The sequence below is a fragment of the Lipotes vexillifer genome, unplaced genomic scaffold, assembly GCF_000442215.2.
Source record: "Lipotes vexillifer unplaced genomic scaffold, Lipotes_vexillifer_v1.1 scaffold762, whole genome shotgun sequence".
Lineage (NCBI taxonomy): Eukaryota > Metazoa > Chordata > Mammalia > Artiodactyla > Lipotidae > Lipotes > Lipotes vexillifer.
The window spans coordinates 322,545-338,356 of NW_006772276.1; the positions used below are offsets into that span (position 1 = coordinate 322,545).

General features: G+C 36.5%; 1 non-coding gene across 1 annotated transcript; it reads right to left on the bottom strand.

Annotated features, from left to right (window-relative positions):
• Positions 1-349: 349 nt before the first annotated feature.
• TRNAE-UUC (transfer RNA glutamic acid (anticodon UUC)) lies at positions 350-421 on the bottom strand. Its single transcript has one exon. It is a non-coding gene; the product is annotated as a tRNA-Glu (tRNA).
• Positions 422-15,812: the final 15,391 nt, after the last annotated feature.

Consider the following 15,812-nt stretch of genomic DNA (forward strand, 5'->3'; position numbering starts at 1 on the left):
TTCTGGGTCATGTGGTAGTTCTATTTTTAGTTTTCTGAGAAATATCCATACTGTTTTCCAAGGTGGCTGTACCAGTTTACATTCCCACCATCAGTATACGAAGGTTCCCTTTTCTCCACATCCTTGCCAGTGTTTGTTATTTGTGTTCTTTTTGATGTTAGCCATTCTGACAGGTTTGAGGTGATATCACTGTGATTTTGATTTGCATTTTCCTGATGATTATTGATGTTGAGCATTTTTTTAGGTGCCTGTTGGCCATCTGCTTTCCTTTTTGGAAAAATGTTTATTCAGTTCTTCTGTCTCTCTCTTTTTTTTTTTTTGCCATGTGGCATGGCTTGTGAGATCTTAGTTCCCTGACCAGGGATTGAACCTGGGCCCCAGCAGTGAAAGTGCCGAGTCCTAACCACTGGACCACCAGGGAATTCCCTGCCCATATTTTAATTTCTTTTTTTTATGTTCAGTTGTATGAACTGTTTATGTATGTTGAATATTAATCCCTTATTGGTCGTATCATTTGCAAATATTTTCTCCCATTTAGTAGGTTGTCTTTTTGTTTTGTTTATGGTTTCCTTTGCCGTGTAAAGCCATTTGTTTAATTAGGTCCCATTTGTTTATTTTTTCCTTTTATTTCCTTTACTTTAGAAGATGGATCCATAAAATATTGCTGCAATTTATGTCAAAGAGCATTCTGCCTATGTTTTCCTCTAGGAGTTTTATACTACAAAGCTACAGTAATCAAAACAGTATGGTACTGGCACAGAAACAGACACATAGATCAATGGACAGGATAGAGAGCCCAGGAATAAACCCACACATTTATGGTCAATTAGTCTACAATTAAGGAGGCAAGAATATACAATGGGGAAAAGACACTCTTCAGTAAGTGGTGTGGGAAAACTGGATAGCTATGTGTAAAAGAGTGAAATTAGAACATTCTCTAGCACCATCTACAAAAATAAACTCAAAATGGATTAAAGACCTAAATGTAAGACCAGATACTATAAAACTCACACATTCTAAGTAGGTAGATCAATGACTTTGAAAAGTGTATAGAGCTGTATAAACCATCAAACCAATTAAGATATAGAACATTTTAATCTCTCACCAAAGTTCACTCTTGAACCTTGACAGTTTCAAACTGTCAGTCTCTTGCAACTCTCTGTCCCAGGCAATTACTGATCTGATTTCTATCAATATAAAGTGGTTTTGTCTGACTTAAAATTTCATTTAAATTAAATTATTCAGTATGTACTCTTTTTTATTTCCAGTTTCTTTCAATTTGCATAATATCTGTAAGGTTCAACCATATTGCATTGATTTGTCCTTTTAATTGAGGGTGTTTAATCCATTTACATTTAGTATAATCATTGAAATATCTGGGTTTAAGTGTACCATCTACTTTATTTTTTTCCATTTTGTCACATCTACTTTTTCATCTGTTGCTCATTTGTTGACTTCTTTTAGGTTTATTGAATATTTTTTTGCATGTATGTTTCATTTTATTTCCTCTGTTGACTCCTTAGCTATACCCTTTATTATTATTTTTAGTGGTTGCTCTAGGGCTTACAATATATATCCTAACATAGCATAGTCTATGTAAAACTAACACTCTACCTTTTCGTGTTTCTTACATACTTTACAAACATCCCACTTCTCATTTCACAAATATAATAATGTTAATCAGTATTATTCCATTTATACCTTTTCTCAAATTCACTTTTTCATTTAAAATCACTCAAATGACTTTCCCTTTTTTTCTGGTACTAAGTTAACTCCTAACATGGCTTATCAAATTCATTATGTTTTGAGTCTTGTCCACATCTCTAACTTTATCTACTACTGCTTCAATTCCAGGAATACTGATATTCTTACAATTCTTCAAATACATCTGGCTATTTCAAACCTCTGTGTCTTATGTAAATTGTTCCTCTGTCTGGAATACCCATTCTCTTTTGCCATTTAAAATTTTTTTCTGAGGGATTATATGTCTGTGAAATTTTTCCTGACTCCTCTCCCTCCAGGCAGAGTTAATTATTCTCTACTCTGTTCTGCTTCTGTGCCTTCTGTATACTTGTATCAGATGCTTCTTGCACCATTTCAAATTTACTTGGCCTTACCTCTTATTTCAGCTACAACTGCATTGACCATTTCTGTGAAGATGCTGTCCATCTTCAAGCAGATACAACTTGACAGTGCCCTGCCTCAGTTTAACCTCTCACTTTCCCACTCTAACCTTCATGGATTCTTTATTTGATGGTGAAATAGCATGGGGCACCCCTGGGATTTTGCCCAGCACTCAAGCATGTGCAACACAAGAAATGATGGGGAGTTATTGCCCTGGGGGACACCTGTGACCAATGAAGAGCAGAGTGATGAGTAAATGCTTCCTGCTTTCTTCCCCTGGGAGGTTATTAGGTATCCTATAAGGCTGAGTATCCAACCATCTGTATGGGTGGCCAGTCAATTCAATAACAAATCATTTTTTGACTTTCCTTCCTTCCGTCTTTGCTCCATCTTCCCTAAATCTTGTTCCCTGAATCATACTTCTTTGTCTTAGGCTCTGTGTTCTGAGGAAACCAGGCTGAGAAAATACAATTATTACCTGTACAACATTGTCTTTAAATGTGTTGCTTCCTCCAGACCAGTGACTTTTCAAACCTCTTAAAGCAGTAATATATTAAGCCCCAAAATATACAACTGGTAAAAGTAGAGCAATTCCGATTGGAATGAGAATGAAGCCAGAGGTTTTATAAAACAAAAAACAATATACTAATTAAGCTATGAACTTCATGAGAGTTAGAATATATGTCTTTTTAATCTTTGGCTCCTAAGAACCTGGTATAGTGGCTGGCTCCCAGCAGGTAGTCAATAATATTTATTAAACTGAACTAAATTTAATTGAGGGAAACTAAAGTGTATAAAATATAAATAATTTCATTTAGTCTACAGTGATTATGGATAAAAGAAGAAACAAAACAAATATAATCCTAATACTTTTTCTGGAAGCATGAGGTTTATTAGAAAGGCAATAAAACTTTATCTGTAAGCTCAAGTTTTTCTATTCTTGACTTTGTATATTAATTTTCAGATGGTTGTTCAGACTTCTCCTTTATGTCATCAGTAATAAATTGAAATTGAATTTTTAAAAATCCCCCACATTTTTGAAATTGTTTATTAATAAAGGTGAAAGGGATGGGAAAGTTATTATTTACAACTATTTTATGGTCATCAGTGTGGAACAGGTGAGATAAAAAGCTAAAGATAATATCTAGAAAATAAATATGCCACTACAGAATCAAAGAGCCACAAATGCAAGTTCCTCTTATGTACTGTGATGATAATCAGTATTGAAGGGTGTTGTCATTTCTTTTTCTTTTTTTTTTTTTTCTGTCGTAATTTCTTAAACGTGACAAAAACTCCAGAGGGATAGACTTCTTGAATTAGTTATTGTGAACAAGGTTTTCTGAGCATTCAGAGGTGGGGAAAAAAATGAAAAAAAAAAAACTGGCCTGGAAATTTATGCTCTTAAAAAATTTATCCGAGTATATTTTTGTATGAATAAGGTATTTTATCAATTGGTCCATCAATTCACCTACTCACTCACCCACCCATTATAATGGTGTTAATATTGGCGTTTAAAAAAGCCTATGTGAGAATCTGTTCTTTACCATCAGTCAATGAATTTTTTTCAATCATATTTCTTTAAATAAGAACTTTAAACTTTTATGGATAGAAAGTTAGTGACTGATTTCCATTTTCTTTATTGTAAAAATTGGGGCTTGTTTATGAGAGTTGTGAGAAAAATACAGTCTTAAAATACATCTATCCAGTCATTCAACATGTATGTCAATAACACATACTTTGTGCTGAGTGCTAGGGTTCAGTGGTGAATATAGTTAGTAGATTTTAGAGATGGAAGGAACACCATGAGATGTTCTAGGATGGGCTGGTAAGGCATAGTTACTGACTAATGAGACACAGACATGGAGAAAGGTTGTGACTTGCCCAAGATCAGAGCTTTCAAATTATTCCTCAGAATATATAAGGTTATTTTTAGATATCATTTTGATTTGCATTAATCTTCTAAGCATTACTGAATGGTAAACTACAAAGGTAGACAATGGTAAAATGTCATTGCACAAATGAGAACATTAAAAAAGGATACTCTTTAGAAGAGGGAGGGTTAGGGATAGATTAGGATGGAGTGGGGGAAATAATTTAGGATCATTTCAGTTCATCTGGAAATTTTTCAGACTTGAGTCTTTTCCCCTGTTGAGTTGCATATGGCTTAAAGAGTTGAAAAATAAACTAATGTTTATTGAGAATCTAATATATGCTAGGCACTTTAATGTATATTAACTCATTTAATATTCACAACGACTCCGTAAAATACTGTATTGTTAAGTCTGAATGGCTGTTTCAGCTTAGTGTTAGAGTGTGTGTGTCGTTCCCTAACAGTTGTCATCGTCCAGAGTCTGACACACAACTCTTGTGTTCAGTAACTGGACTATTATGTGGTCAACCAGAGGTTAACGGGCCCAGGCAAATTGGTCCCTTCTAACCAAACTCATAAGAGTCTGGTTATAAATCAGAGCATCAATTTACAAGTCTCTATGAGGAAATTAACTGCCAAGTAGACCAAATATTCATGTCAGCTTGTCAGAACATTTTCTTCCCTGAGGAGAAGAACGCTTGGGAAATGAAGGACAGGAGAATGCCAAGGAAGTATAAAATTAGAAGAAAGTGAGTTGAATGCTCTTAATAAGGAGAGTGTCACGCAGTTACTGGTGCCCCATGTGCCTTCTCCACATAGGAATATATCTGCCTGGCTAAGGGATCTGAATACTCTTTTTACCGAGTCAGGTCTCTCTGTCAATATTGTTTAAGATCATGGCCAGTTGTGGACTCAGCTGCAGTAAGAGAGAATAGATTGGGAGAGTCTGAGACTTTGTTCAAAACAAGCCCTCTAGTTTGGGCCAAGCATCTGCAGATGCTAGAAGAAGGAACAGAGAGGCAGCTTTGGAATAAATATAGTAATCGGGTTAGAGATTATGACAATAATCATCTCTAACAGTGACTCAAGATTTATTATGTGTTAGAAATTGTGCTAAGAACTTTACATCAGTTACCTAACTTAATTCGCACAGCAACCATCTCTGATAGACGCTGTTAATATTCCTATTTTATAGATGAGAAAACTGAAGTTTAGAAAAGTTAAAGAAATATACTGGAAAGTGGAATCTTAACATAGGATAGTCCAAACTGGATTGGGGGCATCTCAAGTTTACTGTGTGCAAAGTTGAACTCTTCATTTCTTCTTAAAACACATTCCTCCTCCAGGTCTGAAGCCTCTGGGTACTAGATCCCTTCTCTCCCTCCCTCCTTCCTTCCTTCTTTCTCTCCCTACTTCTATCCTTCCTTCCTTCCCTACTTCACTCCCTCCACTCTCAGTTCCTGACATCAGAAAATCCAGTAAATTTTACCTCCAAAATACATAGTGGATCTTTCCCCTTTTCTCCAGCTCTGCAGTCACCTCTCTAGCCCAGTTATGGACCACCTCCTGCAGCTGCTAGCCCTCCTCCCCTACAAACCAATCACTGTCCAAAGAGTGGTATTTTTCTTTACTGAGGTAAAATTCATGTAACATAAAATTAGTCATTTTAATCATTTAAAAAGTGTACAATTGAGTAGCTTTTAGTACATTCACAATGTTTTGCAACCATCACTACTGTCTAATTCTAGGACATTTTCAAAAAGAACCCCTCATCGGGCTTCCCTGGTGGCGCAGTGGTTGAGAGTCCGCCTGCCGATGCAGGCGACACGGGTTCGTGCCCCGGTCCGGGAAGATCCCATATGCCGCGGAGCGGCTGGGCCCGTGAGCCATGGCCGCTGAGTCTGCGCGTCCGGAGCCTGTACTCCGCAACGGGAGAGGCCACAGCAGTGAGAGGCCCGCGTACCGCAAAAAAAAAAAAAAAACAAACAAAAAAAACCCTCATCTGTTAAGCACTTTCCATTCTTCTTCCCCTGGAAACCACTAATCTACTTTCTGCCTTCGTGAATTTGCCTGTTCTGGACATTTCATGTAAATGCAATCATACATTTGTGGCCTTTTGTGTCTGACTTCTTTCACGAGAAATAATGTTTTCAAGGTTCATCCATGATGGAACATGTTTCAGTACTTAATTCCTTTCTGTGGCTGAATAACATTTTATTATATTGATATATCACATTTTGTTTATCCATTCATCAGTTGATAGACATTTGGGTTGTTTCCACTTTTTGGCTATTATGAATAATGCTGCTGTGGACATGTTTTTGTTTTTGTTTTGTTTCTGATTTTTAAAATTTTTATTTATTTTTTTATTGGAGTATAATTGCTTTACAGTGTTGTGTTAGTTTCTGCTGTACAGTGAAGTGAATCAGCTATATGTATACATTATCTCCTCCCTCTTGGACCTCCCCTCACCCCTCATCCCACCTATCTAGGACATCACAGAGCACTGAGCTGAGCTTCCTGTGCTTTATAGCAGGTTCCCACTAGCTATCTATTTTACACATGGTGGTGTATATATGTCAATCCTAATCTCCCAATTCATCCCACCCTCCCCTTCCCCTTCTGTGTCCCCATGTCCATTCTCTATGTCTGTGTCTCTATTCCTGCCCTGGAAATAGTTCATCTGTACCATTTTTCTAGATTCCACATATATACATTAATATGGGATATTTGTTTTTCTCTTTGTGACTTATTTCAGTCTGTATGACAGACTCTAGGTCCATCCACATCTCTACAAATGACCCAATTTTGTTCTTTTTTATGGCTGAGTAATATTCCATTGTATATATGTACCACATCTTCTTTATCCACTCATCTGTTGTTGGACATTTAATTTGTTTCCATGTCCTGGCACTATAAAACTCTTAGAGGAAAACATAGGAAAAACACTCTTTGACATAAACCACAGCAAGATCTTTTTTGACCCACCTCCTAGAGAAATGGAAATAAAAACAAAAATAAACAAATGGGATGTAATTAAACTTAAAAGCTTTTGCATAACAAAGGAAACCATAAACAAAACAAAAAGACAACCCTCAGTATGGGAGAAAATATTTGCAAACGAAGCAACTGACAAAGGATCAATCTCCAAAATATACAAACAGCTCATGGAGATAAATATAAAAACAAAACAAAACAAAACAACCCAACTGAAAAATGGGCCTAAGACCTAAATAGACATCTCTCCAAAGAAGACATACAGATGGCCAACAGGCATGTGAAAAGATGCTCAACATCACTAATTATTAGAGAAATGCAAATCAAAGCTACAATCAGGTATCTCACACTGGTCAGAATGGCCATCATCAAAAAATCTACAGACAACAAATGCTGGAGAGGGTGCGGAGAAAAGGGAACCCTCTTGCACTGTTGGTGGGAATGTAAACGGATACAGCCACTGTGGAGAACAGTATGGAGGTTCCTTAGAAAACTAAAAATAGAACTACCATATGACCCAGCAATCCCACACCTGGGCATATACCCTGAAAAAACTGTAATTCAAAAGGACACATGTACCCCATGTTTTTGTTTTAACACCTGTTTTCAACTCACTAGTGTAATCTTTTAAAAATGAAAATCATGTGGTTTCCCTATTTAAAAGCCTTCAGTGGCTTCTCATTACAATCATGTTATAATCCAGATGCCTTCCTTTGCCCCATAAGGGTTTGCATGCTCTGCCTCTCCTTTCTCATTTAGGCATCTTTCCTCATCCCTCAATATGTTGCAGCCACACTTGCCTCCATTTAGTTCCTCCAACTTCCCAAGCCTTTTTAAGAGTACGTACACCTGCTGTTTTCTCACCTGAAATGCTCTTTCCATTACTTCACTTTATCCTTCAAATCTTCATCCTTAATGTTACCTTCCCTGAGAGGTTTTTCCCTGACTACATTATTTCCTATTTCCTTCCTAATACTTTTCCCACCTTGTAATTACATGGTTGTTTCTACTGTCTGTCACCCTCACAAGAATGTAAGTTCCTTAAGGTCAGGAATTAAAGTATACCCTTTTTCATCATTACTATCTGCACCTGTGCTTAGCACAATACTTGACATGGAAGAGGTACTCCATAAGTGTTTGTTGAATAAATAAATAAATGAGAAAGATCACAGGTGTTGGATGTGAGATGCAATAATTCAACATGTAGTTACAGAGGTATACTAACAAAAAGGAAGAGCAAGATGGTGGGGAATCTTCAGTTATGCTAACATTTGAAAATCTACGCAGGTGAGTGGTCAACAGAGCAAGTCAGTCATTGGTTCAAGATGGGAATTTGGTCAAGGAGTCAGAGCAAAACCTCTGCATATAAAGTCAGAGTTATGGAAAAAAGAGCACAGTTAATTTGATGTCAGCTCCAGAGAAGCTGGCTAAATTTTCTTAAATATCACCTTTCTAAAATGAGGATTGCGTCTAGAAACCAGGCTGGGACTGAGGTTAGAGCCATAGCTTTTGGGACAAGAAGGACGCAAAAGATGAGGAACTAGGCAGGGATGACAAACCCAAAACTGTGTTAAAGAAACACTAATAGACTTATGCTCTTCAGATCATCAATCTCCTTTTCACACTTTTAATTAGCACTTCATCCTTATCTACTTGATGTGAGTAGATTGTGGCCAAATCACATCATGTTCCCTTGCCTCCTGGATAATGACCGCTGAGGTCCTTTCTAGCTCTGAAAACCTATGATCCTCCACACCACAGTTTCCAAGTCTCAAATGATATTTCACCGTACACAATTGATGTTGGCTCTTTCTTGATGATTTCATTGGTAAACAGTATTCATGGACATAAGAAGTGTTATATGTGTCTGTGGGTCCTTGTGGGTCCTTTCAGACAGAGTGGCACTTCTAGACTTGACTGCTTGACTCAGAAAAACAGCATATTTTGGAGCCTGTAGCCCTTAATCTACTGACTAGAAATAGAACTTCAGAAATAAAGAATTTGAGTAATATTTAGTAGCAAAATTGCCTAAATTATTGTTTAATATAGTGGTTGATTAATGGTAAGCACATATGTTTAAAAAAATCATTAAATTTTAGAAAGTTAACATCCAAAGTATTTTTTTCACTGAAGCTATTAGATCAATCCTTTCTCTGAGGATTTCATTTTGATTCTTTCTGAACACAAAATTAAACTAGTAGAATAGAATGTCACTGGTACCTAAATTACAGGATTAGACTAAATCTTTCTTATTCTCACTGTGCAATGAAACATGATAAAAATGAGAATTAGCCTGTACAAACCAGAGATATGTTAACAAGATTCTCAGACAAGTGTTAGACATTTTCCATGACTGATTAGGTAGCACTGTAATGAGACAGAGCTAGTCTTGGATTACAATTAGAAGTTTGAAGCAAGAACTTGAAGTGTTAAACAAATTTTATGGAGTACAAAAATGGTTAAGTGGTGCAATATGAAATGTCAGCTCTGGGCTTCTTAACATGTAACACTGAAAATGTAAAGTTAAAGAAAAATGTGATAACTTTTAAAGATAGATCTAAAAATAACTTTTGAAAAAGTCTTGAATTTGGACTTACTTATAAGGAATAAAAACATGAATCAAGGAGAAGATATTTAAGGAAAAGAATGGTTACATAAGCAAATGTAGAAGGACTAATGGAAGTAGAAAATCACCATTTTGCAACCACTATGGAAACAGTGGATTCAGAAGAATAATCAATGGATGCCAAAAGTTTGAGGAGGAATGGGATATTTATGTGTTACCAGAGTATCTCCTTAGAGATTATTTATTAATTACAAAGCGAGAAATGGTAACTTTACAGTGGGGAAACTTGACTGCCACTAATTTATTGAGTGATCAAAATTAACATCACCAATGATGGGATAAACTAAGATTTGATTCCTAACATGATACACTGAGAAAGTCACAGCATCGTTTCTGTAGTATTCCTGCCAAAAATGCATAAGTCGAATCTAATCATGTGGAAACATCAGACAGACTCAAAAAGGCATTCTTCAAAATAACTACCTTGGTACTGTTGAAAAATTTCAATGTCATGAAAAAAGTGTGAACTGTTTCCAGTAAAGGAGACTGACAAGACATGCCAAAAACATGTGATTTGTGATCTTTGATCTGTATCAGAGAAAAAAAAATTCTGTAAAGGACATTATTGAGACAATTGGAGAAAAAGAAGTAAACACCATAAATTAGGTAAAGGTGTTATGTAAATGTTATATTCCTGGATTTGATAAATGTGCTGTGGTCACATAAGAGAATAACCTTGTTCTTAGGAAATGAAGAATATCCTTGTACTTAGGGATAAAAAGGCATGATTCTGCAAATAACTCTCAAATGGTTCAGGAAGAATATTTTGTGGTGTGTGTATGTGTTTGTGTGTATGGGTAGATAGGAGAAATATGGGCAAGTGGTAACAGTTGGTGAATTTGGTTGAAGGGTATACGACGGTTCTTTGTTCTATTCTTCAAACTCTTCTGTAAGTTTCAAATTATTTCAACATAAAAAGTTAAAGAAAAAAATGAGTCATTTTTAATCATCTACCTGAGGAAAGGTGTTCTTTTCTGCTTGAGTCACTGTCACTGAATAGAAAACATTTGACAGTGCCAAACTGCAAGTGTGGGCCCCATGAGGCAGAACTGATAGCAGAGTTGGTAGATGAACTTGCAGTATTATTTATCAGTATAATTCAGAAAACAAGGTCGAGTTTCTTATAACTCTCTCTGAAGATTGTTACCTTATGTGGATAATTCAGTTCATTTTATAAATATTAAAAGGGCTCCTATTATATGTCAAAAACTTTGCTAGGCACTGGGGCTACAGTGATGACTGAATCCCTTGTTCTCAGGTTATTGACAGTTGGGGAGGGGAGGACAGCTATAAAAATAAATTTAATATGAGATAGTAAAAGTAAACATAGAAAAACAGACCCAATAATTAAGATGGTATCAGAGAGGAGGGTTTGGTGTGGTTGAGGGGAATGACAGTGAGGCCCAGGAGTTTTCCATTTGGTAGGGGTGGAGGGATGGAGCAGTAGAGATTCCTGGCAAAGGGAGCAGTAAGGGCAGAGGCAGGAGATGTAAGAAAGCTTGGATTGTTTGGGGGACTCTTAGCAATTTGGTATTGTTGAAGTGTAACATAGCTTTCTGATTTTCAGTTTGTAATAATAAAAGATTAGTTTTTAGTTTAGTAATAGTTATGAATATTGATAAGACACTAAAAGAGTATAAAATAATTAACACTAGAGAACATACAGTACAAACTGATCCTTTCATAAGCTGTTCTTATTTTGTATAATGTGGCATTTAAAAAAAATAACTTGGGATTCCTCCTATTTGACCTTTGTACCTTTTGCAGCTTTTGTCAAATTTAAATAATATATGGACTCTTTTTTTTAAGGAAAGAAATTCCCATAATTCTTAACAGGTACATCTTCAGATGCTTAGTGGCTGGCGGATCTCAGTTTGAGAATAAAAATGCCTTTTAATTACAAATTACTACTATAAAAGAGATATTTTGTTTTCAATTGGCAAAAGTGTTTTGGATCATCAAAATGAAAATAAAACAAATAAAACAGAATCATCAAACAATGAAAAATATTTACAGTCTTTGAGTCAAAAGCTTAATATTCATATGCAAGCTTTACACAAATCTGTAAATAATACATTCAGACACCCATAAGTTCATGGGCAAACAACCTGATAAATAATTTACAAAAGATGAAATAAAAATGACTAGTAAGCATTTAAAATGTCCACCTTCATAATAATTTAAAAAGTAATTTATAATGAGAGACCCTTTTTGACCTGTAAAATTAGTAGATATTTTTAAAAAGTATAACTTGGGTTGATGAGAATTTTTAATAATAGAAAAAAATTGCAAGCAATCTAGTTATCCAACAGTGTGGAAATAGTTAAATAAAATATGCATTGATGTAGTATGATATTACCTGGACATTAAAATGTTGGTTTTGAAAAATTTTAAATAGAACTGCCTATGCTTCTTATAAATTAAGTGTAAGAAGCAGTGAACAAAAAGTATGATTTCCCCTTGTCAGAATTTACATAGAGGATTTTGATAAGTATACTATGGTAATAGAAGATGTTATCAGTAGGAGAAACTGGGTGAAGAGTATACAGGAACTCTCTCAGTACTATTTTTGCAGCTTCTCTAAGTCTAAAATTATTTCAAAATAAAAAGTTAAAAAACATACATAGAAAAAGGACCAATAGGAAAAACAACCAAATCTTAGTAGTAATTTCTACGTGGTAAAATTAAGTAGCTTTTCCCTTTCATTTAAAAGATGCTTTTCTGTAACAAATTTTTACAAGTTATATGTTATATCATCATCATCACATACATATACAACTCCTCTCCTTAAAATTAGAACCAAAAAAAAGCTAAACTTGAAAGAAATATACCATTTACCACAATCAGTTTGTTGATCAGTGTGGCAGCTAAATATAAAAACATGAATGTGAGTGCTGAAAAAGGGTCCATATGGGTGGAGGATAATACAGAGATATCAACTGTGTAGGGATGCATTTTACAGGTGGATGTGAAGTGTGAGAGTAGATAATAAAAATAAGGACAGAGATAGATTTAGGAGACTGTGGCACTGAGAATTTTATTTTAGTAGTAAAGAAGAACAGGAAGTTGTCTCAAAAAAGAGTAGATACCTGCAGTATTTTATGTTAGAGGAGAATTAAGCTAATTCTCTGGGTTTCTAGGGAGCGTAAATCATAGTAGGTTGTGGGAGTATTCCCCAAAGGTTTTTTTTTTACATCTTTTTTAGAGTATAATTGCTTTACAATGGTGTGTTAGTTTCTGCTTTATAACAAAGTGAATCAGTTATACATATACATATGTTCCCATTTGTGACCGCCTGGAGGGGTGGGATAGGGAGGGTGGGAGGGAGGGAGACGCAAGAGGGAAGCAAAGGTTTGTTTTTAATAAGTTAAAATTATTTCCTTTAAATAACTATCTTCATACTTGTTTTTATCACAGACTCCTTTCTAAGCAGCTCAACTTTGCAGTGGTTCAGGTCTTCTGAAGAGACAGCCTCTTAATGAGTGATGAAGGTAATCATCTACTCGAATTAAGTCCTTCTTGATGTAGACTTTTGTGTAAAATATTACTTGTTCAATATTAAATAAGGACAAATAGAAAAATGAATATATACTATGGTGTTACTAGGAGCCATACCTGAAAAACTGCAGTATATTAGACACTGTGTTTATCAGTCTTTTCCTATCTCAAGACCTCTGAGATGCATGGCATCCTCCCTTCTATGCCTGGGGGCTCCCTATAGCAGTGATTCTGGGGAAGGTGTGGTGAGCAGGGGCTATGTGGTTTGTAAAAGCACATCACCATGCATACTCAAGTCAATTCTGAAACTGCTCCCTTTCTCCTGCATTGCCCCCTCCACTTTAAGAGTTATTGCTAAAAAAAAAAAATAATTAAAAAATAAATAAATAAAAAGAGTTATTGCTAGAATCAGAATCCTTCACATTTTTCTTAAAGGATTATTATTTTCAGCACCCTTTCTCATTTTTCTCATTGGGAAGCCAGAGCTTGCTCTTCAGTGAAGCAAAATGGTATCAGAAGTTGTTCCTTCGAGAGGGACCTAGAGGCTTCACTTTAAATTCTGACCCTGATTCCTACTGTCTTCATAATTAGGTTTTAAGCCCCTGGCAGGGAAAGATCAGGTCTTATCCACCTTTTTACTTTCTTCAGTGTTAGCCTTTAACTTTCTTTTTTAAATTTTTAATTCTTTTGAATTTTATTTTTTTACACAGCAGGTTCTTATTAGTTATCTATTTTATACATATTAGTGTATACATGTCAATCCCAATCTCCCAATTCAGCACACCACCACCCCCCATCCCCGCCACTTTCCCCCCTTGGTGCCCATACGTTTGTTCTCTACATCTGTGTCTCTATTTCTGCCTTGCAAACCGGTTCATATGTACCATTTTTCTAGATTCCATATATGCGTTAATAGCCTTTAACTTTCAAAAAGGTAGTTACGTAGTAAATATTTACTGAAAATGAATACTGTTTTCCTTAAGGGCAAATTTTATTCCTTCATGAAGGAAAATCTATTCCTTGCCATGAAAAGAACAGTAAATGTTGCATAAATACAAATGAAAATGGAAGGTACAGAGTGTGTAGCTTAAAGCTGAGCAGGAGCTTTGATCTTTGGCTGAGTCTTTTAAAAAGATTATAAGGGTTATTAAAAATAGGATCTAAAGGTCTAACGACTTTAGAAAGGGCCCAAGAATATGTCTAAATCTGCATAGGCTCCTGAAGGCTGCAAGCACATTGCAGTGTTTTGATCATCACTGACAGGGACCTCTGCTCCAATGAATGTGTTACAGGGGAATCTGTGTCTAGAGCCTCTGCCCTCTGAGTGTGGATTGCAGTTGTTCCTCAGGTTTGAAAACTGGGGAATGACAGATTTAAAAGACATTTTCTTTTATGCAAATATACAGTATTATTAACATTCTCATGCCTGGGGCAGATTACTTCAGTTGTTTAGGCCTTTGTGCTCCTTTGTAAAAGAGAATAGCAATAATCACCTCATAGACCAAGGTAAGGATCAGATTGGCACAATGTCTGCGGAGTAGTATGGATATGATGAATAAACAGTGGTTTTTATTTTATTCACAAATTGAAATTCAGAAGTATGTTACAAATGTTTAAGTATACTTGAAGTAGAATTACTGGGGTCATATTATACCTCAGCTCCATTGTAGTTTAGGTTGGCTTATGTGAACAGAGAGCAGGGCATTGCTACCATGTCTAACAATGCTTTACGGGAAGACAGTTTCTCAAAACCACATAACTGGCATGCTTCTAGAGTTGTGGAACCATGATGCACTCGTAGGTTGAGTGGTCCCCAGCTCTTTTCCCTGTTGCTCATTTGATATTTATCTCCTTTCTTGAATATTGGCTGTTAGATAACCTAGAAGAGATACCACAACTTTCACCATCAGGAAAAAACCATTTCTTTCACAGGTAATATCTACTTTTAAAACTTCTACTAATGGATGCTTCTCTTGGCCTTCATTTAAGGTCAAGTGGCTTGCAGGCCTCTGACCTTAAATTAATGAATGACTTTCTCTTTGCCATTTTTATTTTATTTTATTTTATTTTATTTTTTTGCGGTACGCGGGTCTCTCACTGATGCGGCCCCTCCCGCTGCGGATCACAGGCTCCGGACGTGCAGGCCCAGCGGCCATGGCTCACGGGCCCATCCGCTCCGCGGCATGTGGGATCTTCCCGGACCGGAGCACGAACCCACGTCCCCTGCATCGGCAGGCGGACTCCCAACCACTGCGCCACCAGGGAAGCCCCTCTTTGCCATTTTTAAGTTAGACTCCTTGGACATGAGTCATTACTCAACTCACTTTGTAAGGACACTTACTTTTCATTTTTTTTAAAAAAATTATTAATTTATTATTTTTGGCTGCATTGGGTGTTCGTTGCTGCGTGCGGGCTTTCTCTAGTTGTGGCGAGCGGGGGCTACTCTTCCTTGTGGTGCACGGGCTTCTCAATGCAGTGGCTTCTCTTGTTGAGGAGCATGGGCTTTAGGCACATGGGCTTCAGTAGTTGTGGCATGTGGGCTCAGTAGTGGTGGCACATGGGCTCTAGAGTGCAGGCTCAGTAGTTGTGGCGCACGGGCTTAGTTGCTCCGCGGCATGTGGAATCTTCCCGGACCAGGGCTCGAACCGGTATCCACTGCACCACTGCACTGGCAGGCAGATTCTTTTTTTTTTTTTT